This window comes from Dermacentor variabilis, chromosome 2 (genome assembly GCF_050947875.1).
Source record: "Dermacentor variabilis isolate Ectoservices chromosome 2, ASM5094787v1, whole genome shotgun sequence".
In the NCBI taxonomy this organism is placed as follows: Eukaryota; Metazoa; Arthropoda; class Arachnida; order Ixodida; family Ixodidae; genus Dermacentor; species Dermacentor variabilis.
Window position 1 is genome coordinate 268,242,954 of NC_134569.1, and position 24,262 is coordinate 268,267,215.

General features: G+C 45.3%; 1 protein-coding gene across 1 annotated transcript in view; it reads right to left on the reverse strand.

Annotated features, from left to right (window-relative positions):
• Nucleotides 1–24,262, reverse strand: part of LOC142571267 (uncharacterized) — a 213,498-nt gene that overhangs the window by 73,087 nt on the left and 116,149 nt on the right. The window lies entirely within an intron of this gene.

Here is a 24,262-nt window from a genome sequence, read left to right on the forward strand (position 1 = left end):
GCCCTTGTCGATGTGTTTTAATTCCTGGCTGAAGTTTGTCAACAACATTTTAATTTTTGCTCCGTGCTGTCGAGCGATCCCTCTTGCGACGCAAATTTCACGATCTTGCAATAGATGTCTGTCACCCTCGATAACGCCTTGTACGTCGGCAGGTGTTTTGGTGCCGGTGGAAATGACAATGCTGGAGCGGAGCGAAATGCTGTCTTGACTTTCAGCACGCTTAAGGCGTGGTGACTACGAGAGCTTTCTGGCGGTATTGCCGGATCTTGCAACAGCGTTATCGACTTCGTCCTCAGGTCGATGATTGCACCGTGTTCGTTCAGGAAGTCTCTGCCGAGAATGGCGTCTCGAGAACACTGTTGGAGGATAACGAAGGTGCCAGGGTAAGTCCCGTCATGAACGTAATTCTTGCCGTGCAGATTCAAGTTGGCGTGATGAGGTGCACTCCAGCGGTCCGAATTTGAGGGCCGTCCCATGCAGTCTTAACTTTCTTCAACTGGGCGGCGATGGGTCCGCTCCTGACGGAGTAATTATTAAATTTAATTTTGGGGTTTTGCGTGCCAAAACCACTTTCTGATTATGAGGCACGCCGCAGTGGAGGACTCCGGAAATTTTGACTACCTGGGGTTCTTTAACGTGCGCCTAACTCTAAGTACACGGGTGTCTTCGCATTTCGCCCCCATCGAAATGCGGCGGCCGTGGCCGGGATTCGATCCCGCGACCTCGTGCTCAGCAGCCTAACACCATTGCCACTGAGCAACCACGGCGAGTTCCTGACAGAGTTATCGGCTCCTAATGTGTACTAAGGCTGTGAATGGGTGGCCGTCGAGAAGCACGTCGAGGTCGGTGGTTCTTTGTCTTGCGTTACAGTTAGGTCTTGGCGTTGGATCACGGCTGCGTCTCGTTGACCTGTGGCTGGTACGTGGCGTCGTCAGGTCGTTTTTCGTCGGCGTATTCTTTGCTTCCAGACTTCGTCGGGACGGCGGCGTGTCGTTCTGTTGTCGAGGTAGTTTCTTCGGCGTCTTCGTCGGCGGCGGAGGATCTTCATGAGTTCGACACACAGCAACCGCACCTCCATCGGTTGCTGCTTTTAGTTTTCCGTATGTGGGCTCGCAGACCGGCCTCGGGCTGGGCCAGTGTATGGCCGGCGCTGCGTTGACAGGTAGCGGCCTGGTGACGGCGAACGGGACGGTCGTCGAGGGCTCCACTGTATAGCAGCGAGGTAATCGGCGATGTCACGAGGGCGTTCACCTTCCCGAGCGCGCGGTGCATCGACGGCGAACCCTCGCAATCCCAGGTCGCGGTATGGGCATCGGCGGTACACATGACCCGCTTCGCCGCAGTGGTAGCAGGGCGGGCGGGGGTCGGGGGCTCGCCAAATGTCTGTCTTGCTCGCGTAGCTGCGCTGGGCGACGGGTGGGCGTGCTGGTGGCGGCGGACGACGGCATTGCGGCGTTGCAGGGCCCTGACGCGGTGGCCGAGGGGGACCTTGACGGCGTGCGACGGCGGCGTATGACATCGCTTCTGGCTTGGGCTGCGGTAATTGTGGTTGCACCTCAGGAACTCCAAGTGATCACTGCACCTCTTCTTTCACAATGTCGGTGATCGAGGCCACTTGAGGCTGCGATGAAGCCAAGACCTGGCGCAGTTCTTCGCTCACAATAGACCTGATGGTCTTTTGAAGGTCGTCGGAACCCAGTCCTTGGATGGCGTACGGCGACGTGACACTTGGCGGTTATATTGCCGGATTCGCATTTCCAGAGTTTTCTCGATCGTCGCTGCCTCTGCAGCAAGAGCTACGGTCTTGGGTGGGTTACGAATAAGTCCGACGAAATGTTCTTGCTTGACGCCCCGCATCAGGAAGCGGACTTCTTTCTCCTCCGGCATTTCCGGATCCGCGTGCCGGAAAAAATGGTCATCTCCTCCATGAAGATCGCTATCGTCTCATTTGGGAGCTGCACTCCAGTTTCTAGTAGAGCTTGGGCTCGCTCTTTTCGCACGACGCTTGTAAATGTTTTAAGGGGCCACTTCGGAACAGGTCCCACTTCGTTAAGGTGGCTTCTCGATTCTCAAACCAGGTCCTGGCGGTGTCTTCCAATGCGAAATAGACACGTTGCAGCTTGTCGTCGCTGTCCCAACTGTTAAACGTAGCTACCATCTTATATGTCTCTAGCCAGCTTTCCGGGTCCTCAAGTGTGGAACCGCGGAACGTCGGTGGCTTAATTCCTGGGCTGCTGCTGAACTATTGGGGCCGCTGTGGCTGCCATTGGGGCTGCCTTCTTGGTCGTCTCTGGACTATCTTCTCTGACGATCTTCTTGGTCGTCTCTGGTAGAATTCCGTGTTCTGGGGGCAGCTGCTGTAGCTGGCGGCTTGCTCGATGTTCCGGGACGACGTTGGTGATGTCTTTGTGGTCCGGGCTTGGATTACGGCTTGTCGGGGGCGTACGGTACATGAACGTAAACACCTCTACCAGATGTCACGTAGTAGTGACGATGAAGAAGGCAGCAAAACTGTGATTATAGAAACTGGCGTTTTATTGGGCGAACTTGTGCCCTCAGAAGCAGGCTACACTCAAAAGAACAACGATAGCATCGAACATACTCGGCGATCGTCGAAAATCTGATCGGCGGGTCAAGCGCATCGGCTTTTATACATCAGTCGTCGAATGTTCCAGAGTAATTTCTGGAACCCGTGTGTGTCTACATTATTCGCGTCGCGCATACATGCGATCAGATTACACAAGGTTCGGTCACAGAAAGCCGATGGAAGCATCGATAACATTCCAGAAACTTCCGATAGATGCAGGCGCGTCCTGCGCTGTGCGATAACATTTGTTGGGCGGTGAAACGTGGTCGCCCGATAAAGATAAACAAGTACACGTGTCAGTATAAACTGTTGTGAAGCCTGTACAGCAAAACGGACGACTACGTGGTACAGATATGTTGTCATCTTGAGGCACATGCGCGCTTGTACATATAATTAAGCAACGCGTACTTATTCCCGTTACAATTTTCTATACGGGGCACACTAGATGGAGTAGAGAAGTCAATTAAGTACACGTGTCAATATGCTATCGCCAGGAAGCCATCGCGGTGCTTAGCCGACGCAATTGACAACGGACAAGGCAAGCGCGCTGTGTCTCTCGAAGTTAATTAAAAAAGCCGGTCGTCGCGATAACTGCATGTTATTTTATCTCTTGCCGCTATCCGTAAGAGCTTGGAAAATCGCAAACACTCGCAGAACCATGGTATATTCAATAAGACGTGAGGCGAGAGGACGCTTAAGATGGTTTGTTCACCAGCCCATGATTCCGAGCCTATGCGGAGCGTGCTTAGCGTGTGTTTTGTGTGTTTGGATTTATTCAATTTGGCAGTCTACTGTGTACAGGACGCTGTTGAAATAAGGAGTCACATAACACAAGGCGTCATTTGGCTGGCGGCATGCTTTCGTTGTAAATGAGCCGCGTGCTTGACGATGTCTTTCGCCAATGGGTAATCGCGACCACTGAAGTTACGGCAAGCGCCAGTGCTAGTTAGAAACTTTGCCGCAGGCATTCAGCTGCATGCTGCAAGAGGTCAGTTGGGCACGTTATCTTGAACTTGATCAAAGCGCATGAGGAATTCATATTTTATAGCGAATAAAGTACAAACGCCACATAAACGATCTCGCGCGCGACCAACGTTTGCGAGCGATAGCGACAAGCGATGCGGCCGTCGCGTTCCCTCGTCGCCCAAAAGTCGAACTCTGTGCGCGCGGCTTCTCCCCGGTGTCTCCGGTATGCGGGCTGCAAATACGCGTCGGAAGTTGCGTGACGCGTGCTTGAGTAAATTAAGTTGGTGTATCTTACAGTAAAAAAGTAGCATAAAATTTTTCCGAAGGTGGTTGCAATAGATTCTTGTCCTTGCACGTATAAAAATTCAATCGTTTGCTCGTTCCACGCGACATTCGGTAGTATTTGAGTGATGTACCGGGTTCGCTCAATTGTCTAGTCTCGCATTGCACTTCCGGGTAACGAGCGACGATTTCTAGATTTCCAGAACTGAGCGATCTGTTCAAGCGACGGCCCGTTTTGTCGCTCGAAGCCGTCGCGCTCTAAATCGCTCTCATGGGGTTTAGCCCTAAGACTGAACTGTTCGGGCTCATGTGTTGAAATGGTGTGATTATATGTCTGATTTTATGCCTCCTGTTGCGGTTTTCGAGCACGATGCGAACGTGAAAGGGTGCTTGTGTCTACGAACTCGATGAATTGTCAAGCAGCGAGTTATGCATCGGCAAGGAATATAACGGCTACTGTGTGGAATTACAATTCCAGGAGCGCTTTGCATACGCTTGTTGTTTTCGACTTGCCTGTGCATTTGCTAATACAAGTCGGCGTTTCAGAGTTATATCACATGAACAGATTAATCACCCTTCCTCTAAACGTTACAAGCGTAATGTGTGCATCTTGCTACTGCGTGGCAGATCAAAATGTGTTTATCGCTTTAATATTTTTAGTTTATAAATAAAGTATCAGAATAAAGCGTTGCTTTAATTCCGTGTTACCAGTCGTCGGTCGTATACAAAATCAAGAGCTGGTCTAATAAACTAATAACTGCGGTCTAACTGCAACTTGTACATGACTTCAAGAATATAAAATGCTAAAATTTAAACTGCAGCAATAGTCGTGCCTGTCAATAATTAACTCCATTGCGCACCTCATAAATGAAAATAACTTCCTTCCTTTTAGTAACCTTAGATGCAGGGGCAGAGAACTTCGTTGTTATTATTGAAATGTGGGCAAGCTTGCCATAACACGCCTTGTTGCCCTTTCTTATAGGTACATCCAGTCATATCCATTGAACTGCAGGACCATATTTTTATCCCTACTGAGGATCACGAGATATGATCCTCAAATTAAGGCTTGAGCAGTGTTAGAACCAGAGATAGTGCGGGAGGTACACTGGGCACCTGCTTAGGATGTGTCACAAGTGGTGTTTGTGACACAACAGACTAATGACAGACTTATGACATCTGACAATGACCAATATTCTATTTATTAGCACGAATTTTTTAAACATTGATACTGGACGAGGATGAACTGTCGCTCACTTCTTTTTTGTTTAAATCTAAAGATTGAAGTTAGTTTAGCAGTTGGCTGTTGCAGTCATTTAGATGTTTCACATGCATTTCAGTAGAAAGACTAAGAGCTAAGACTTTCTTTTAGTGCCATGACCTTGACTGTCTTGATGTTGTTTGACACCATGCCTTTGTGTTGTCTTCTGCACATTATATTTTTCAGGCAGCCGCTTTATATAACGCAAGAAGACAGCTGCAAGGACACAAGAATGTCAAAGAGCCAGCCCAGCGTGACTTCACGCAGTGCAGAGGAGCGCACACCAAAGAATCCAAATACATTGCGCGCAATTTGTACAAGAAAACTAGAGTGTGAGTATATTGGGTGTAACAATTGACTCATCATCATCATCATCATCATTATCGGGAGTGCCATTTGACTAAATGTCAACAAAATCATAATACAGTATGCCACGCCAAGATGAAAATTCTCATGCACTCTACGCACTCATCTTATCATCGTATATTTATGTAATGACTCTGATGGGTAAGGAAAAAGCAAGTGTGCTATCTGTCGACAAACACATAGGAGCAATTGCCATTGAAAAATTAGAAATGTGTTTTAAAATAAAGCTGATTAGTTTTGTGACAAGTGACTGCTTTTTGTTTTGCCTCTCAACAGATATATCCATGTGATAAAAAAAATTGTGGTACAATGAAATTGAGTGTTTGCTTAGTGACTTGATACATACTCGCAATTCAACAAATTCAATTGGATTCGCAATACAGATTCAAAACGGCAGTGGAATATAATAAATTCCTTCTTGAACCGACCCCATTGGGCTAAACAAATAAGTAAGCTTCATTCATCAGACGCCACGTATGAACAAGCAGAAGAAATCGCAAACGCATTTAATCAGTTTTTCTGTGACCATTCCTCTGATCATACCACTGATACTCAACTATCATTTCAGCGATGCTTACAATAATTGTACCCATTTCCAACTGGCCCAGATGAATAATTCAATGTCATACGTGATTTAAAGATTACAGGAGCAGGTCTGGATGAAATCAGTTCTATTAATATTAAATAGAACTAGAAGGTGTGGAAATAGAAATAGAAGGCGTGGAACCGGCATGGCAGAAGCGGTGCCACTGACGCTTTTCTTGCAGCTTTTGCAGACACATGACATCTAAGCTTTGAAGCAGTGTTTTGGCGACGCCGTTTCATGTACGTCAACTACGAGTTCACCCGTTTGGTCTGGGATGTGCGTTGATGGATCAGCAAATGGAACTTCGTCTGCTGCTCACGACGACGAATCGGCAAGCATAGCCGCTGACTTCGGCCGATGTACCGTGCCGATCAAGGAACACTGGTGCCGTGATTGCCTTATCGTCAGCCTTCAAATACTGGGATCTGGCAGTCACTCATAGGGGCGTGGAACCGGCATGGCAGAAGCGGTGCCGCTCACGTTTTTCTTGCTGCTTTTGCTGCTTAGTAATCCGAACTTGCATTGCTTTCGCACGCATTTTGTTTTGCCGGTTTCACCCCAAATGTTATTTGCTTGCCTGAAAACTCACTTGTAAATGAAAGATTATTCGCGTCATCGCTTTCGATTGTTGTGTCGTATTTCATTTTATCTGTTGCAGCTACTTTTAAGTGGCGACGTTGAGCTTAACCCTGGCCCGACCACTGCCGAAACTCTGCAGAGGCTCCTAGATGGTCAAGATAGGACTAAAGCCAAGTTACATGCAATAGAACTAACCCAAGTTGAAAGTAAACGCACCATGAATGGTCTCAGCACCCGTATAGCGTCTATAGAATCCAGAATATCTAGTATTGACCAAATTAACTGCGCAGTTGAGTAATGTAAGAAGCAATGTCAAGAACATCAGCGGATGCTGGGTTCAGTTAGGGCGAAGGTAGACCGTCTGGAGAACCAGAGGAGGCACTGTAATTTGCTTTCTTTCGGTGTAGAGGATACAAAACCCAACGAATCAAGTGAGGAATCTGGAGAATGTGTAATTAACGTGTGTAAATCAAAATTAGGCATCCACTCATTGAAAATAGGAAATGCTCACAGGCTGGGCAAATTCAAGACTGCTAGCAATCGTCCTTTGATAGCGATTTTTGCTTCCTACGTTGAAAAGAAAAGATTTTAAAAAGCGCTTACAAATCAAAATTAAGCAATGTCAGCATTTCAGAAGACTTTTCTGAGGATGTACGTAGAAAGAGAAAATGTCTATGGCAGTTCGCGAAATCGCGAGAACAAAGTGGCGAAAAGATCAGTCTGATGTATAACACTCTTATTGTAAATAGTAAGAAGTACTTGTTTGATGATAATACAAATGAGGTGGTACCAGAAGTAAAAGACAAAGCCGATACTACAAATGAAGCAGAACCGGTCGGGTGACGGCGTCGGCATAATGCAACGCTTATTTCCTTTCTTGTAATTAACTGTCAAAACATTAAGAACAAGGTTGATGAATTTGCGTCTCTAGTTGACATGGTGAAGCCGTCTATTTTTCTCTGTACTGAATCATGGTCAGCATATGAAAATTGCTGATGGTGAAGTATTCTCAGATCGCTTTAAGTGTTGTAGAAAGGACAGAGACCTGCATTGCGGTGGTGTATTTATTCTTGTGGATTTTAGAATTTCTTCTCAGATAAATGCTGGAACCGGTGAATGTGACGCTGTATGGTGCAGTCTGACGCTTAATAATAATAAAGTTTTACCTATGTGTTCATTATACCGCCCGCCTGATTCATCCGTCGACGTGCTTATGCAGCTGGCAATGACAGTTGACGCAGTTCAAACAGACTTCATGGTAGTTTGAAGTAATTTCAATCTGCCTAATATTGATTGGAGTCATCAACCTCACTTCCAATTTTTCTCGGGTCGGTCCAGTCAACAACTGATTAACTTAATTGAATTTTTTGCGTTACGTCAAACTGTTTTGGCACCGACACGTGGGAACCACATCTTAGATTTCTTATTCACAAATAAACCTGAATTCGTCCGGCCTACTCAAGTGCTATGTGGAATAAGCGATCATGATGCTGTGCTTTGTGAAATGAATGATGAACATTTAAGAAGCACTGGAACAGCAAACAGACGAGTATGTAACTACGAAAAAGCAAATGTAAGCGAGATAAATAAAGCGTTAAATGAGTACCGGACGGTATTTGAAACATATGCCGACTAGACTGGAGTAGCTGAATTATGGCTCATAATTAAGGAGGAGGTGTTCGAACTGAGGCAGCGATTTGTTCCGGTGTGGATTAACGAAAAGAAGTAAAAGTAAACGTTGGTTTACTCGGGAGTTATACAGTCTAAAACACAAAAGGCAACTAGCTTACAGTAAATATAAAGGAAAGCCGACACGTGAGCATGGGTTGAAACTACATGAAACTTCAAAGCAAAGCTACATGAAGCAAAGCATTCATTCGGAATTTCAATGCAGTCGAAATTAAAGGATAATCTGAAGGAATTCTGGAAACATGCAAAGAGAAATAGAAAAGACACTTGACTCTACCACCTTTTGCGTTTGGTGACAGCTTTATTGATGATGACCTAGGAAAAGCTGAGTTTAATACGTATTTTAGCCGTTTTCAGCTATGCATTGGAACAGAGACATGATGATATGAGTACCTTGAATTTCCAGCTGGTGATGAGTGTTATGGATGACGTTGTTATTAGCATTAATGGTATAGAGTCCCTGCTGCAGAATCTGAGGATTGCTAAGGCTGGGTGTCCTGACGACTTCCCAAACAAGTTTCATAAATTTTGTGCTCGGTCGGTTGCACCGTACTTGAAGATTAACTGCGAAAAATCGCTTGACGAATCCTTCCTTCCAGATGATTGGAAAATTGCAACCATAGGGCCAATTCACAAATCTGGTCCTCGTGACAACGTCTCAAATTATAGGCCAGTATCACTAACTTCAGTTGCGTGTAGGACTCTTGATCATATTTTGTACACTAGTATAGTAGCACATATGGATGCACATTCATTGTTTAATCCTCGTTAACATGATTTTCTAAGAGGCATATCTTGTACTACGCAGTTGACTGAATTTGTGCACGACCTGGCAGAGGCACTGGACAGGCGTCTTAGCGTGGACTGTGTGTTTTTGGATTTACCGGATATTGGATGATACCGCGACGCACTGTTTATTATTCAAAAAATGGCATTTTACAATATCAGTCCTAAAGTGATATCATGGGTAAAAGATTACCTACATTTACGTCACCAGTTTGTGGTTGTGAATGGTACTCAGTCTCAGAGGGTGCAAGTTGTGTCCGGTGTTCCGCAAGGCTCCGTGTTGGGGCCGCTATTGTTCTTGCTGTACGTGAACGGTATTAGTGACGGAATAGTGTCTCAAATACGGTTATTTGCGGTCGACTGCGTCCTCTATAGTATAGCCACTTGTGACCGTGATGCTGAGATGTCTCAGGAAGAAGAACAGAATCTCAGAGTCAAATAGAATATGAAATTGAATTTGTCTAAAACTGATGATATGAAATTTACAAGAAAGAAAAACCCTGATGTACAACCATATGTTATTAAGAATGTAATGTTGGAACAAGTATACGAATTTAAATATTTAGGTGTTTGTTTTACTCCTGCATTGAATTGGCACCATCGATTCTGTTGCTGCTAAATCATGCGAAATCCTGGGATTTCTTCGCCGAAATGCAAACACTTCTCCACAGTCATGTCGGGACGTTTTGTACAACACTTATTTGAAGTCAATTCAGGAATACGCGTGTACGATTTGGGACCCGCCTACCCGTAGAGATAAAGATAAGTTGGAGTGCGCGTAGAACATTGCCGCTCGTTTTGTATCTGGCATATGCGGGGTTCTGTACAGTGCGCCCCCGTACGAAGGAAGCACTCAACTGGGAATTCCTTGACGCGCGCCGTAAGAAGTTGAGTCTGAAGTTTTGCATGCTATTTATTATTCAGCTGTTCGGATTGATCGAGAAAAGTTTGTATAAGAGCGTTTTTATAGATCCAACCGCGTTGACCATGATTTGAAGGTCCGTGAAATTGCGACAAAAACTGAATTGTTTAGAATGTCTTTCTTTCCTACAACCATTAGGGAATGGAATAGACTGCCGAGTGATGTTGTGAGGGTTTAATGAAATGATCCTTTCTTTTTGATGTTGTAGATTGTAGATGTGCATCGCTAAGTGCTTCGCCTTCTTTTTTCGTTTTTCCTCTTTTGTTACCACTTTTAACACTGTCCAAGAGCAGAGGTGTCGTATGTATTTCTCCTTGTGCCCCCCCCCCCCATTGCAATGCCTTGGCGGTGTGGGTTCTTCAATAAATAAATAAATAATAAATAAATAAATAACTGAGTAGCTCATCGTACCGCTCGCCCGTTGTCTCACATTACTAATCAGTAATAATCCAGTATTTAAAAAGGGTGACCGCTCCTATATTTCTATTTATCGGCCTATTGCTATTCCTTTCTTGTAGCATGGTTATCGAAAAATGTATTGAATAGCGCTTCACCAAATACTTCTCAAATTTAGCATTCTTTCGCCAAATCAATGTGACTTCAGGGTAGGATATTCGACTGACTGTTCTATACTTTCTTTCAAGGACAAAATAAAAAAAAACGCTATAGATGCCAGTTTCAACGCAGGATCAGTTTTTAGCGATTTATCCAAAGCATTTGAATCCATAAACCACGCCAAACTTGCTTGCTTACTTACTTACTTGCTAAACTACGGGCTGTTGGTGTCGATAGCCCAGCATTAGCACTTATAAAAAGAGACCTAACAGATAGACAACAAGCTGTGTGTTTTAGTTCCTCACTTTCTAATTTTAGAATAACCAATAAAGGCGTCCCGCAGGGGTATGTACTTAGCCCACTACTATTTCTGCCTTATATAAATGATTTTTCCGGTTGCTTAACAGAAAATGAGGCCTTCCTTTACGCCGACGACACTACATTGCTTGCAACCAATCGTTCACTAACTTCTCTGACTACTAAGCTAAACACTGGTCTGATAAATATTTTAACGTGGTGCCAGCTTAACTCGCTAAGAATAAATCCTAGCAAAACGTCTTTTATGCTTCTTAATTCGAATCATAGGATTCCAGAATTCATTCCCACTGTCAACCTAAACTCTCTTGACATCCATCTTAAAACTTTTTTTGTGCGCAAACAGGGACGAAGACTAGGAGAAACACAAGCACAAGCGCTTTCTAACAACTGGTTTTATTTTTGAAGAACCGCCTGCCCAAATGCCCACAGATCTGCGCCATCTAGTCAACAGAGCACGTCTATAGCACACATAACACTTGTGATAAAAAGACGTGGACCAAAGCCACTCGTCAACATAAAAACAGTGAGGTGCATAAAACAACCACTTACAATAAAATGCGTTAACTATGTGGTGATAGAAGCGAATTTTCTTTATCCAAGAAGGAAACAGAAGAATGGCTGATGCATTTTTCTTTTTGTTTTTCGATCCAGTGTGCTTCCACAATTTCTCTCGCGGTTTGATTCCTCTGCCTATGGAAAACGTCGGTGCTACTAAGACAAGGCAATGCATTGCCAGATGTATACTATGGCGAATTTTTAGACTCCACAAGTGTTCCCTTAAACTCGTGTTAATGCATTTCGCAGTCTACCCTACGTACACATGACCACACGTCATAGCAATCTGATAAACAGCGTTCTTAGCGCAATCAACAAATTTGTTCTTGCGCGGATGTTTAACACTACATCCTTTCCTTACATCATCCTTAATTTCGAACTTATTTTTAACCTTAGAACACACACTACCTATCTTATTTTTTGCCGAAAATACCACTTTTACTTTGTAACTACCAGCCACATTTCTAAGTCTGTGTGAAAGGTCGTGCACATACGGAATCACTGAAAACTTGGAAGCTATATCCTTCCGCCTTTGATTCTTTGCGCATTGTTCTTTATCCTGTTTCAGTTTTTTCATTAGTCTAGCGCACGACGCCAGCATCACAGCGAGCGGGTACTAAGCCTCTCAACCTATCAACTTGCTCAAAAAGTGCAATGTTTGCAGTGTGGTGACATGACTTCAACAACGCTGACCGGAAACACGAAATGACAATCCCATTATTCACAAGCCTGGAATGGTTTGAGGCATAGCTCATTAGCAGTTTTCCAGCTCAGGGTGAGAATGACCAACACACATGTTCCGGTAGGAATTCTAACTTGACATCAAAAACTGTAGGGCTGTATATGCGCTATAGGCATGCTCTGTTGACTAGATTGCGCAGATCTGTGTTTATTTAAGCAGGTGGTTCTTCAAAAATAAAACCAATTGTTTAAAAGCGCTCGCCCTTGTGTTGCTCCTATTCTTCGTCCCTGTTTGCTTCCGCACAAGAAGATTTAAGATGAATCCGTTCCAACTAGGCCGACTCGCAATTATCTTCAGTTCATTTCTAGTTCTTCCGGCCCTCTTTCTACTTGTCCAAGCTATAGCCTAAACAACCCAGCGGCTCTGGTGCTTATTATCGCAGTCTGTGAGTGCAGAGCATCGGTGTTAAGCTGGTTCCTGAAACTGGGAGAATGCCCTGATGAGGTTTTGTTGGTGACTGAATCATTGCCCCCGTCTGCAAGAGACGGGAAAATAATAATCAAGATCGTGCGATCAGAGAGCCGGAGACAGGTTAAACATTTCAAAGATTGTCTAAAGACGGCCTGTTCGTCTGCTTCCGATGGTCTTTTCAACGGGAAGGCTTTTCGGCACTGGTGCAGACAGGCAAATATTGTGACTGAGGCTATATGGAACAGTGTTCGTCGAAAAGTGCCGAAGAAGAAGAAAAGAGAAGTGCCAGAGGGACGCCTTCTATAACTAGTGGCCGCAATGGTGGAAGAACGGCATGAAGAGGTACTCAAGTTGGGGGCAAAGTTTTCCGTGGAACCAAGGATCGCCATCGTCGACAGCTTACCACTTACAAGGGATATTGCCAGGAGTGTACTAGAGAAAGAAAAAGAACAATGTGTGGTGGAATGTGTCCACGTGGTGGCCAAAGCTTCGGTAAGCGATAGATCCAGACCCAATGTTGATAGGACTGCTAAGTATTTGGTTTAGAATAATCTGCGTGTTGTTCAAGCAGACAAGGAGAGCTTTCTGGTTGTTGTACCAAATGATTTTCATTTAGAAAAGGCTTTCCTAGCGGCAAAAAGTGCTTTAACAAATACGATGTGAACGTAGAAAACGTAAAAAAGAAGGCGGTGGAGCTATTGAAAAAATATGACCAAGAAAAGCTTGCGTCACATGTAAAGAACTCAAAAGGAATGAAATTGGAGATATTGTTTACGGCAAGCAATGAATTCCGTTTAGCCCAATTGTGTCCGAGCGAGGGTGTTCGCAGGTTCTGGTCGCGCGGTTCCTGCAAAAATGTTGAATTCCTTAGAACTACAGGATCCGTACTCATTAAAAAACTCTGAAGGCCTTGTGAATTTTCTGGCATCATATAGTCCAAGTTGCAGCCGGAGGTTCAGCATAAATGTTCAAGATCTCTACCATTCCTTTCCGCGTGGGTCCCTAATGTGCAGTGTTACAGATTGCACAACAAATGAGAATGACGAGGTGTCATTCCGCAACACGTACGGCATGACCGTTGAATCCTTTCTTGAACATCTGGATTACTATTAAGCAAATACACATGTAGGATTCTGCGGTGAAACGTATATACAGGCAAGGGGTGTGTGCATCGGGCCGAAGGTAGCTCCCATCCTTAGTACCATTTTTGGGGGGGAGCATAGACAGAGAGTTGGCCAAAGATTTAGAAGGTGTAGTAAATAAGGTATACAGATATGTCGATGACTACTCCATTTTAGGCTGTCATGTAGACAAGGGTGCTTTCAGGAAGAGGATTGCAGAAGCCTTCAATTCTCTGGGCAAGGGCTTAACATTTACTTCGGAAGTTCCCGTAGATAATAAGCTACAGTTTCTTGATGTCAAGTTAAAATTCCTAGCGGAACATGTGTGTTCGTCATTCTCACCCCGAGCTGGAAAACCGCTAATGAACCATGCCTCAAACCATTCCAGGCTTGTGAAGAATGGGATAGTCATTTCGTGTTTCCGGTCAGCGTTGTTGAAGTCATGTCACCACACTGTAAACATTGCATTTATTGAGCAAGTTTATAGGTTTAGAAAGGCTGAGTACCCGCTCGCTCTGATGCTGGCGTCGTGCGCTAGACTAATGAAAAAAATTAAAGAGGATAAAGAACAATGCACAAAGAATCAAAGGCAGAAGGATATAGCTTCCAAGGTCTCAGTGATTCCGTATGTGCACGGGCTTTCACACAGACTTAAAAAGGTGGCTGTTACTTACGAAGTAAAAGTGGTATTTTCGGCAAAAAATAAGATAGGTAGTGTGTGTTCTAAGGTTAAAAATAAGTTCGAAAGTAAGGAAGATGTAAAGAAAGGATGTAGTGTTAAACATCCGCACAAGAACCAATTTGTTGATTGCGCGAAGAACGTTGTTTATCAGATTGCTATGACGTGTGGCCATGTGCACGTAGAGCAGACTGCGAGATGCATTAATACGAGTTTAAGGGAACACTTGTCGAGTCTGAAAGGTCGCCCTAGTACGCATTTGGCAATGCATTGCCAAGAACACGATTGCTCCCCTTGTCTTAGTAGCACCGACATTTTGTATAGGCATAGGAATCAAACCGCGAGAGAAATTGTGGAAGCACACTGGATTGAAAAACAAAAAGAAAAATGCATCAGCCATCCTTCTGTTTCCTTGTTGGATAAAGAAAATTCGCTTCTATCATCACATCTTTAACGCATTTTATTGTAAGTGGTTGTTTCATGCACCTTACTGTTTTTATGTTGACCGGGTGGCTTTAGTTCACGTCTTTTTATCGCAAGTGTTATATGCGCCACAGACGTGCTCTGTTGACTAGATCGCGCAGATCTGTGGGTATTTAAACAGGTGGTTCTTCAAAAATAAAACCAATTGTTAGAAAGCGCTCGCCCTTGTGTTGCTCCTATTCTTCGTCGCTGTTTCTTTGCGCACAAAGGTTTTAAGATGTCTCTGTTCCAATTAGGCCGACTCGCAGTTGTGCTCTTGACGTCAGTACAGTTAATGAATGCTGATTTCTTGGAATAATTCTTGACTCAAACTTAAAATTTCCGAACCATATCGCCTATTTGAACCTCAAGATTTCTCCCGGTATTAGAGTTTTACTTAAATTCTGCAAAAGCATGCCACCACCAAAATGACGCCTTCTGTTATGAGCCTCCTTACTTCAACAGCGTTCTGTATACAGTAGACTGCCAAACTGAATAAATTCAAACACGCAAAACGCACGCTAAGCACGCTCCGCATAGGCTCAGAATCATGGGCTGGTGAACAAACCATTTTAGGCACACTCTCGTTTGACGTCTTATTGAACATACCATGGTTCGGAGCGCTTGAGATTTTGAAAGCTCTTATAGATAGCGGTAAGTGATAAAATCACATGCAGTTATCGCGATGACTGGCTTTTACGATTGACATCAAGAGACAGCGCGCTTGCCTAGTCCGTTGTCAATCGCGTCGGCTAAGCGCCGCGACAACTTCCTGGCGATACCATGCCATACACGCAGAACGTGTACCTAAGTTAGAATTCACTTACCGTGGAGGATTTGTTGTTATATCCAACGAATGACGAACGACTTTCGTGTTTTCGCGGCGGCGCGAGATGGCTGACACACGATCTCACTTGGATGGCCTTTGTTGCTGCTCGCTGGACGGATCACCTTTCTCCGGTGCTGTGTTGTTCCGCGATGTTGAGAGTGCACGCGGTGGAGCAACTCCGAGCGAAAAAGTAGTGCACTCGCTCCGCGTTCCTTTGAGCTGTGGCTGCCTGTTCTCCTAGAAGCAAAACAGTGTGTTCTTTGCTCAGCGTGCGTGAGTGATACATTGCCATGTTCGGGGCCAGCCTCCTACAGTTAAAGCAGAAGATTACGCTACGTTTTGTTTTCTATTGCCGCTGTAAGTATGCGGACTGTCATGTGAACGCATGCCCTTACGGTACGAAGTGCGCATGCTCATATTTGTATCTGTCCCTATATATGCAGCGCCTTGTCTGATAATAAACACACTTTGTTCCCTGCCTCCCAACCGTTCACATGGTGACAGAAGTGGGGCGGCGATGCGTTTCGCAAGCCGCGTTCACCGCTCTTCTTCCGCGCTTCCTCGTCCAGCTGCACCCCTAGTACACTCCAGAGAAAGAAGTATGGCGTCGACGGTTCTACCACCGCCAAAGCCACTGGAAAGTACGGGTGACGCTTACCAGAACTGGATCATCTGAAAAAGTGAGTACTCTATTTTCTACGGCGACCGGACTAAGGAAGCAGCCTAAAGAAGTTCAGGCAGCAACATTTCTTGTGACAGTTGGTGAAGAAGCAAGGCGGGTGTTCTATACCTTCAAATTCGCAAATGAGGACGAAAAGCGAGACCTCGATAAGCTCATTGAAAAATTCTAAGCCCACTACAAACCAGCGAAGAATTTAACGTTCAACGAGTTTCGTTTTGGCTCCCGAGATCAACGTGAGGGCAAATCTTTTAACGAGTGGCTAATCGATATCCAAACTCTTGCACGCTTGTGTGAATTCGGAGAACTGGAGGACAGATTACTGCGCAGTCGAATAATTCTAGGAGTTAGAGAGAAGGACCTGCAGCAGAAACTTCTGTCTGAAAATCCGTCGTATGCCAAAACAGTGGAAATATGCCGAGCAAAGGAACAAGCGAAGGAGCACTTTAACGAGATCAGGGAGGCAGAAGTAAGCGCAACCGATGAGGCCACCGTACATGCTGTGAAATGAAAAGCAAGCCTCGGAATTTGCTCAAACTGCTCTTACACACCCGGAACAGCAAAGTGCCCTGCGCAAGGCAAGCGCTGTAACAAGTGTGGCGGCCGAAACCACTACGCGCGGGCGTGTCGCCAACCAGAAGCGAGACCGAGGGTGCAAGCATGTAAGATAAAACAGGTCGAAATGGCAGACGACGAGGGCTATTTTCTTCAAACCCTCGAAGTCAATGCAATTGATGGCCACGACCGCTGGTCAGCGACTATCGACATCGCAGGTTCCGCCATACGCTGCAAAATTGATACCGGAGCCAACTGTTGCGTCGTGCCCGAAGTGACTCAGAAACTTAACTAGAAGCCAGCACAAGACTGCTCTACGCTGCGGTCGTTTTTCGGGCAGATAGAAAAGGCGACGAAGAAGATCGAGCTTCAGGTCACCAGTACAACGCAGTCTACCACGGCGCTATTTTTTATCGTGAAACAAGCGGTTCCTGTTACATTAAGTGGCAAGGTGGCTGAACGCTTAGGGCTGATTGACCGCATAAACACCCTAGCCGACTTGGAAACTAACGAAATAGTGGAAAGGTTTCGAGATGTTTTCCAGGGGCTGGGAGAAATCAGACGTAGCCTACCATATGGAGCTGAAACCTGAAGCTCGAGGCGTCATCAAGCCAGCGCGACGAATGGCCATCGCCCTTCAGGAGCGCGTCCGAGCTGAGCTGGACCGGATGGAGCGCGACGGCGTCGTTGCTAAGGTAACAGAACCGACTTCCTGGTCTAGTCACATGGTTGTGGTAGTAAAAAAAGAAAAAGTACGCATATGCTTGGACCCATCCGACTTGAATAAGGCACTTCTAAGAGAGCACTACCACATGCCGACGTTAGAAGATATCCTACCGCGGCTGCATGGAGCGAAATTCTTTTCTACTCTGGATGCATCGTCAGGATTCTGGCAGATCAAGTTGGACGAGCCGAGCTCCCGCTTATGCACTATGAGCACGCCCTACGGGCGATACAGGTTCCTGCGCATGCCGTTCGGCATCGCTTCCGCGCCGGAAATTTTTCAGCGGGTGATGCACCAGGTGCTAGAGGGCTTGAGGGGCGTTGACGTCGTTATGGACGACATATTGGTTTGGGGCCAGTAACCAGAACAACACGACAGAAATTTAGTAGCTTTACTGTCCCGGTGTAGACAACACAACCTGAAGCTCAATAAGAACAAGTGCAATTTCCTCCAGCCCAGAGTCCGCTACATGGGCCATATTCAGACCCCAGAGGGGCTGTGCCTGGACCCGAGCAGAGTGGAAGAGATCGTGCAAGTACCGCCACCACAAAACCGCAAGCAACTGCAAGTTTTCCTCGGCATGATCAACTACGTGGCTCGGTTTGTCCCTAACATATCCACGTTGTCAGCGCCGCTTCGCGAGTTGTTAAATAAGGACGCCGCGTGGGTCTGGACAGACCAGCAAGAAAACAGCTTTCGTTATCAAGGGGAGTGTGGTAGCGCGATTCAAAGACGGGACAAGAGAAGACACAAAGGGACACACACAGCGCTAACTTTCAACACTGTTTAATGTCGAAAACCAGGTCGTACTTATACACTCAGACCACATGAGTCACAGGCACGTGAACAGATTAAAAATCAGCGATACATTTTGTGATATGCTAGGCCATGCGCAAAAATTTCAGTTCTTTTTCAGAGAGAGCCAATGATGGTTTTCTGATACATGAATCCCCTAGGGCATCAATCTACTCGGCTTCTATTATAAGTCTAGTGAGTTCGCATTTGTTTCTACCGGTAATGAGTGTTGATTCGAAGAGAGGGGAGCACTTATGTTGCTTACAATGAAGGGAGAGAAACCCATCTGATACGAGTTTGTCGACTTTATTTTTGTGTTCGCGCAGTCTATCATTAATTCATGTGCCCGACTGTCCGACGTAATACTTCCCGCACGATAACGGTAAACGATATATAATTGAAGTGTTGCATTCTCTGAGCTTCTTCCTGTGCTTAACTTGGCAGCTAGGGGCACTTTCTTTCTTTTCTCGTCTTGTTTTCCTGCACAGGCTGATTAGTTTGTTGGGTGCTCAAAAAACCACATCAGTGTTACCTCGGCGGGCAATTTCCTTTAGGTTGTGCGACAACCGGTGGATATAAGGTATCACTGTTGGTCTTTTTTCCTCTCGGTTACTATCTCTTTCCGCTCGTTCAGCAGTCCCTGATTGCTGCACCTGATGTCAGTACATGCAACTGATGTCAGTACATGATTGGGATAGCCTGCTTCATGTAGCCGCATGTCTTGTTGTGTGAAGGCTTTGTCAGTGCAATGATGGCATGATTTAGTTAGTGCGTTAGCGAAACACATTTTCGCAATTCCTCTTTTTACCAGTTTAGAATGGGCTGAATGATATGACAACAACAGTTTATTTGTCCGGGGACTGTAACACCAGCAAGTTAGTTCATCACCGAAGGTAAATTTAATATCCAGAAATTTGATCTTTTCTTCTATAGGCACTTCGAACGTAACTTCTAGAGGAGAAAGGCACTCGCGTATAATATTACTAATAGCTGAACACTGTGTCAAATTTGTCTGGCTGAACATTCACAAACACCAAAAAATCATCAACAAATCGAAATATTTTAACAACTTTTGTATCATTGATGCGTGAGCACAGGTCTGTCTAGCTTGGCTAATTACAGGTTGCTTAAAACAGGCGCTAAGCAGGATCCTATACAGACCCCTTGTTTTTAGGTACGCAATGTCATTTTATTGCACAAATGTTGACTTCATGTACAAGTCTAAAAGTTCTAAAAAATATTCAACGGTTGTGCCCGCCTTCGTACTAAATCTTACTGCCCCAAATTCATCTATATACATGATTGAACACAACTTAACAATTCATTCTGTGGCAAAGAATAATACAGGTCCTTAACATCTGCTGAGAAGGCCTTTATTCCCGTGTTACAGTTGGCCTCTACAAAGGCTAACACTTCCTCGGAATTTTTCCTGATGAACGGATCTTTAATCTCGAGTAGGTTAAGCTTGTCTAATAAATATACTGCAATAGATTTCTGCCATGTGCCTTTCTCCGATACTATTACTCTGAACGGGACACCTATTTTGTGAGTTTTCGCGCTAAAAAACACATCTAGACTGTCATTCTTGCTTTTCCCTATTGATTTCAATACTTTATCCAGGTTCATGTCCCGGCACAACGCTACAGCTCTGCTATTGGCTTTCGCCAGTGCAATTTCCTTGTGTTCATTGAACACGGCTGCTAGTGCTTCATTAGCTTTTTCGTTGTAGCTACCATGTGAAAATAATACAAAGCCTCCTTCTTTGTCAGCAGGTAGGACAGAGAGTGCATTTTTAACTAAGTATGTAACAACGTGTTTCACTGGTAGCTTGCAACTTTGAAGCTTACATTTGTTCAGGATGTCCACGCCTTCAGAGTTCATCCTCACGCCTTCGTCTTCTGGCGCACGTCTGAAGATCTGCCGCACGAGAGAAAGTAGCTCCGGTTTCGTGCTCTTAGCTTCCATGGCGAACTTAGGACCTCGTTCTAGTTCGCCATGGAAGTTCGCCATGGAAGCTAAGAGCACGAAACCGGAGCTACTTTCTCTCGTGCGGCAGATCTGCAGACGTGCGCCAGAAGACGAAGGCGTGAGGATGAACTTTGTAGAGGCCAACTGTAACGCGGGACTAAAGGCCTTCTCAGCAGATGTTAAGGACCTGTATTATTCTTTGCCACAGAATGAATTGTTAAGTCGTGTTCAATCATGTATAGATGAATTTGGGGCAGTAAGATTTAGTACGAAGGCGGCCACAACCGCTGAATATTTTTTAGAACTTTTAGACTTGTACATGTAGTCAACATTTGTGCAAACAAATGACATTGCTTACCTTCAAAAACAAGGGGTCTGTATAGGATCCTGCTTAGCGCCTGTTTTAAGCAACCTGTACTTAGCCAAGCTAGACAGACCTGTGCTCACGCATCAATGATACAAAAGTTGTTAAAATATTTCGATTTGTTGATGATTTTTTGGTGTTTGTGAATGTTCAGCCAGACAAATTTGACACAGTGTTCAGCTATTGGTAATATTATACGCGAGTGCCTTTGTCCTCTAGAAGTTACGTTCGAAGTGCCTATAGAACAAAAGATCAAATTTCTGGATATTAAATTTACCTTCGGTGATGAACTAACTTGCTGGTGTTACAGTCCCCGGACAAATATACCGTCGTTGTCATATCATTCCGCCCGTTCTAGACTGGTAAAAAAGAGGAATTACGAAAACGTGTTTCACTAACGCACTAACTAAATCATGCCATCATTGCACTGACGAAGCCTTTACACAACAAGCCATGCGGCTACATGAAGCAGGCTATCCCAATCATGTACTGACATCAGTTGCAGAGGGAATACTTCGGCAGGTGCAGCAATCAGGGACAGCTAGAGATAGTAACCGAGAGAAAAAAAGACCAACAGTGATACCTTATATCCACCAGTTGTCGCACAACCTAAAGAAAATTGCGCGCCGAGGTAACACTGATGTGGTTTTTTTGAGCATCCAACAAACTAATCAGCCTGTGCAGGAAAACAAGACCAGAGAAGAAAGTGCCCCTAGCTGCCAAGTTAAGCACAGGAAGAAGTTCAGAGAATGTAAGACTTCAATTATATATCGTTTACCGTTATCGTGCGGGAAGTATTACGTCGGACAGTCGGGCAGATGCATTAATGAGACTGCGCGAACACAAAAATAAAGTCGACAAACTCGTATCAGATGGGTTTCTCTCCCAACATTGTAAGCAACATAAGTGCTCCCCTCTCTTCGAATCAACAATCATTACCGGTAGAAACAAATGCGAACTCACTAGACTTATAAAAGAAGCCGAGCAGATCGATGCCCTAGGGGATTCATGTATCAGCAAACCATCATTGGCTCTCTCGGAAAAAGGACTGAAATTTTTGCGCATGGCTTAGCATATCACAAAATGTATCGCTCTGATTGTTAATCTGTTCACGTGCCTGTGACTCATGTGGTCTGAGTGTATAAGTACGACCTGGTTTTCGAGAATAAACAGTGTTGGAAGTTAGCGCTGTGTGTGTCCCTTTGTGTCTTCTCTTGTCCCGTCTTTGAATCGCGCTACCATACTCCCCTTGAAGATGCATTACCAACAAGTCCACATTGCAACCCTCGTGAGCTTTCGTCAACTTTGAGCGACCCTCACAAAGGCGCCAGTCCTTGCCTATTTTAACCAAGAAAAACCATAGACCTTGTCAGTAGACGCCAGTCAGCATGGCGTAGGAGCCGTTCTTCTACAGGATGGGCAGCCAGTTGCCTACTCGTCCCGTTCGCTAAGGGAAGCACAGCAGCGCTACGCGCAGATCGAGAAGGAAACACTAGCAATTGTTCATGGTTGCACAAAATTTCAAGATTATATCTTCGGGCAGTCAGAGGTTACCGTCGAGTCGGATTACAGACCTCTGGAATCTATATTCAAAAAAGGCACTTTGTGAATGCCCGCTACGATTGCAGCGCATGAGGCTTGTTTTGCAAAGATTCCCAATCAAGGTCACGTTCAAACCACGCAAGGAGTTATTTCTAGCTGATGCGCTTTCTCGCTTCCCGAGTGCTATGGAACTAACCGACGAGACAGAACAATTTCAAGTCAGCGTTATTTCTCCTCTTCCTGTGTCAGACCAGCAGCTCGAGAGCATTCGGCATGAAACTAACAAAGACGCCAGTATGGCTGAACAACGCCGTTACTCGAGCACAGAATGGCCGGAAACGAAGAATCATGTGCGGCATGCCCTGCGTCCATACTGGCGTTACCGCAACGAACTGCATGTTGAGGAAGGCCTGCTCCTCAGAAGCAACAAAATAGTCATTCCTCCGCCCAAGCGACCGGAAATTCTGCGTTTGCTACATACCGCACATGGAGGCGAAGAAAAAATGAAGATGAGAGCCAGAGAAGTAATGTTCTGGCCCGGCATGAACGCGGACATCTCGGCTTCAGCTAAGTCATGCGCAGCGTGCGAAAAGTACAAGCGCAGGAACACTAGACTGCCTATGCTTAGCCACGAGATACACTCTAAGAAAAAAGAGAGTAAAAAGTGAGTCACGGCAACTTGACTCTCTTTTTTTTCTTCCGAAGCCCCACTTTTACGCGAGTAGAGTCAGAAAACAAGAGTCAACATTTGCGCATGGGTCGTTTGACTCTCAATAGCACGCGAAGAGTCGTCGTGGAAAATCGCCATTCCTCTGATATTTCAGATGAGTCTGGCGAGAGAAAGATTTTAATGCAGGAGAAGAAATACCAGATAAACTCTTCTGTTTTAGGCAGGCCCTCGGGTTCCTGTCCTGGTTGTAATGCGGTGTATCATTCTTTCATCCTTGTCATGCTCTGCAATTACTTCGAACTCTATATATTGATTTTCCTTGACCATGTTTGTTGATACCTCGCACGCTTAAGCGATAGCTGGTTTCCTATGCTAAGGAAGACCTGGATTTGCCACACTGGATTCTGACCATAAGTAAATCTAAAAAAAAAGTATTGGCTACTAAATAGAGCACAGCAACGAGATTACAAGTTCAGTAGGCGCCCTCAACAGTGTCGATTGTAAGTGTAATTCCGCGACTTAAAATTAAATTTTGAAGATTTAAGTTCAAAAATCAAGATCTTGTTATGAGGCGCACGGCAATGGAAAGCTGCAGATTTATTTTCAGCAGCTCGGGTTATTTAACGTGTACGGAATGCACGGTATACGCGCATTTTCGCATTCTGACCCCGTTGGAATGTGACTGCCGCGGCCCTGATTGGACCCGTCACCTCGAGCTCAGCAGCGCAACACCAAAGCCACTGGGCTACCGCAGTGCGTTGCGTTCCGCGACCAGAAACAAATATTAGTGCACGCAACACTGCTTTGGAACCCCCTAGAAATATAAAAACTATAACACAGCAGTTTCACCCCAATGCTGCATGAACCACTGCACGAACTATTGCACGAACCAAGGTTCGTAGTTTCATCGGCTGAATAAACTGCAGTAAACATTCGCTTACTCCTGAAATTAGCAAGCACTGGGTCACGCGCGCACGTGCAAACATCAACAGATCTCACTCAGTGACGGCGAACACTCGCTGTCACAGCGTTGGCGTGATGAAGGGCGCGAGCAGAGCGGACCGAACGCTTCCGAAAATTTGCGCTATCTGAGCACACCCTTACCCCCCCCCTCCTCTCCCAGCTTTGCATCCATAGGAAATTATCTCCAAAACAGAGCGAGGGTGGCGCAAGACCGGGCTAGAGCAACGGCTACAGGAGGAGAAGCGCGCTAAACTAGCGCCTCCCTCTCCCGGCTTGCGCGCGTTTTATCACGTGACGTTCTTAGATACT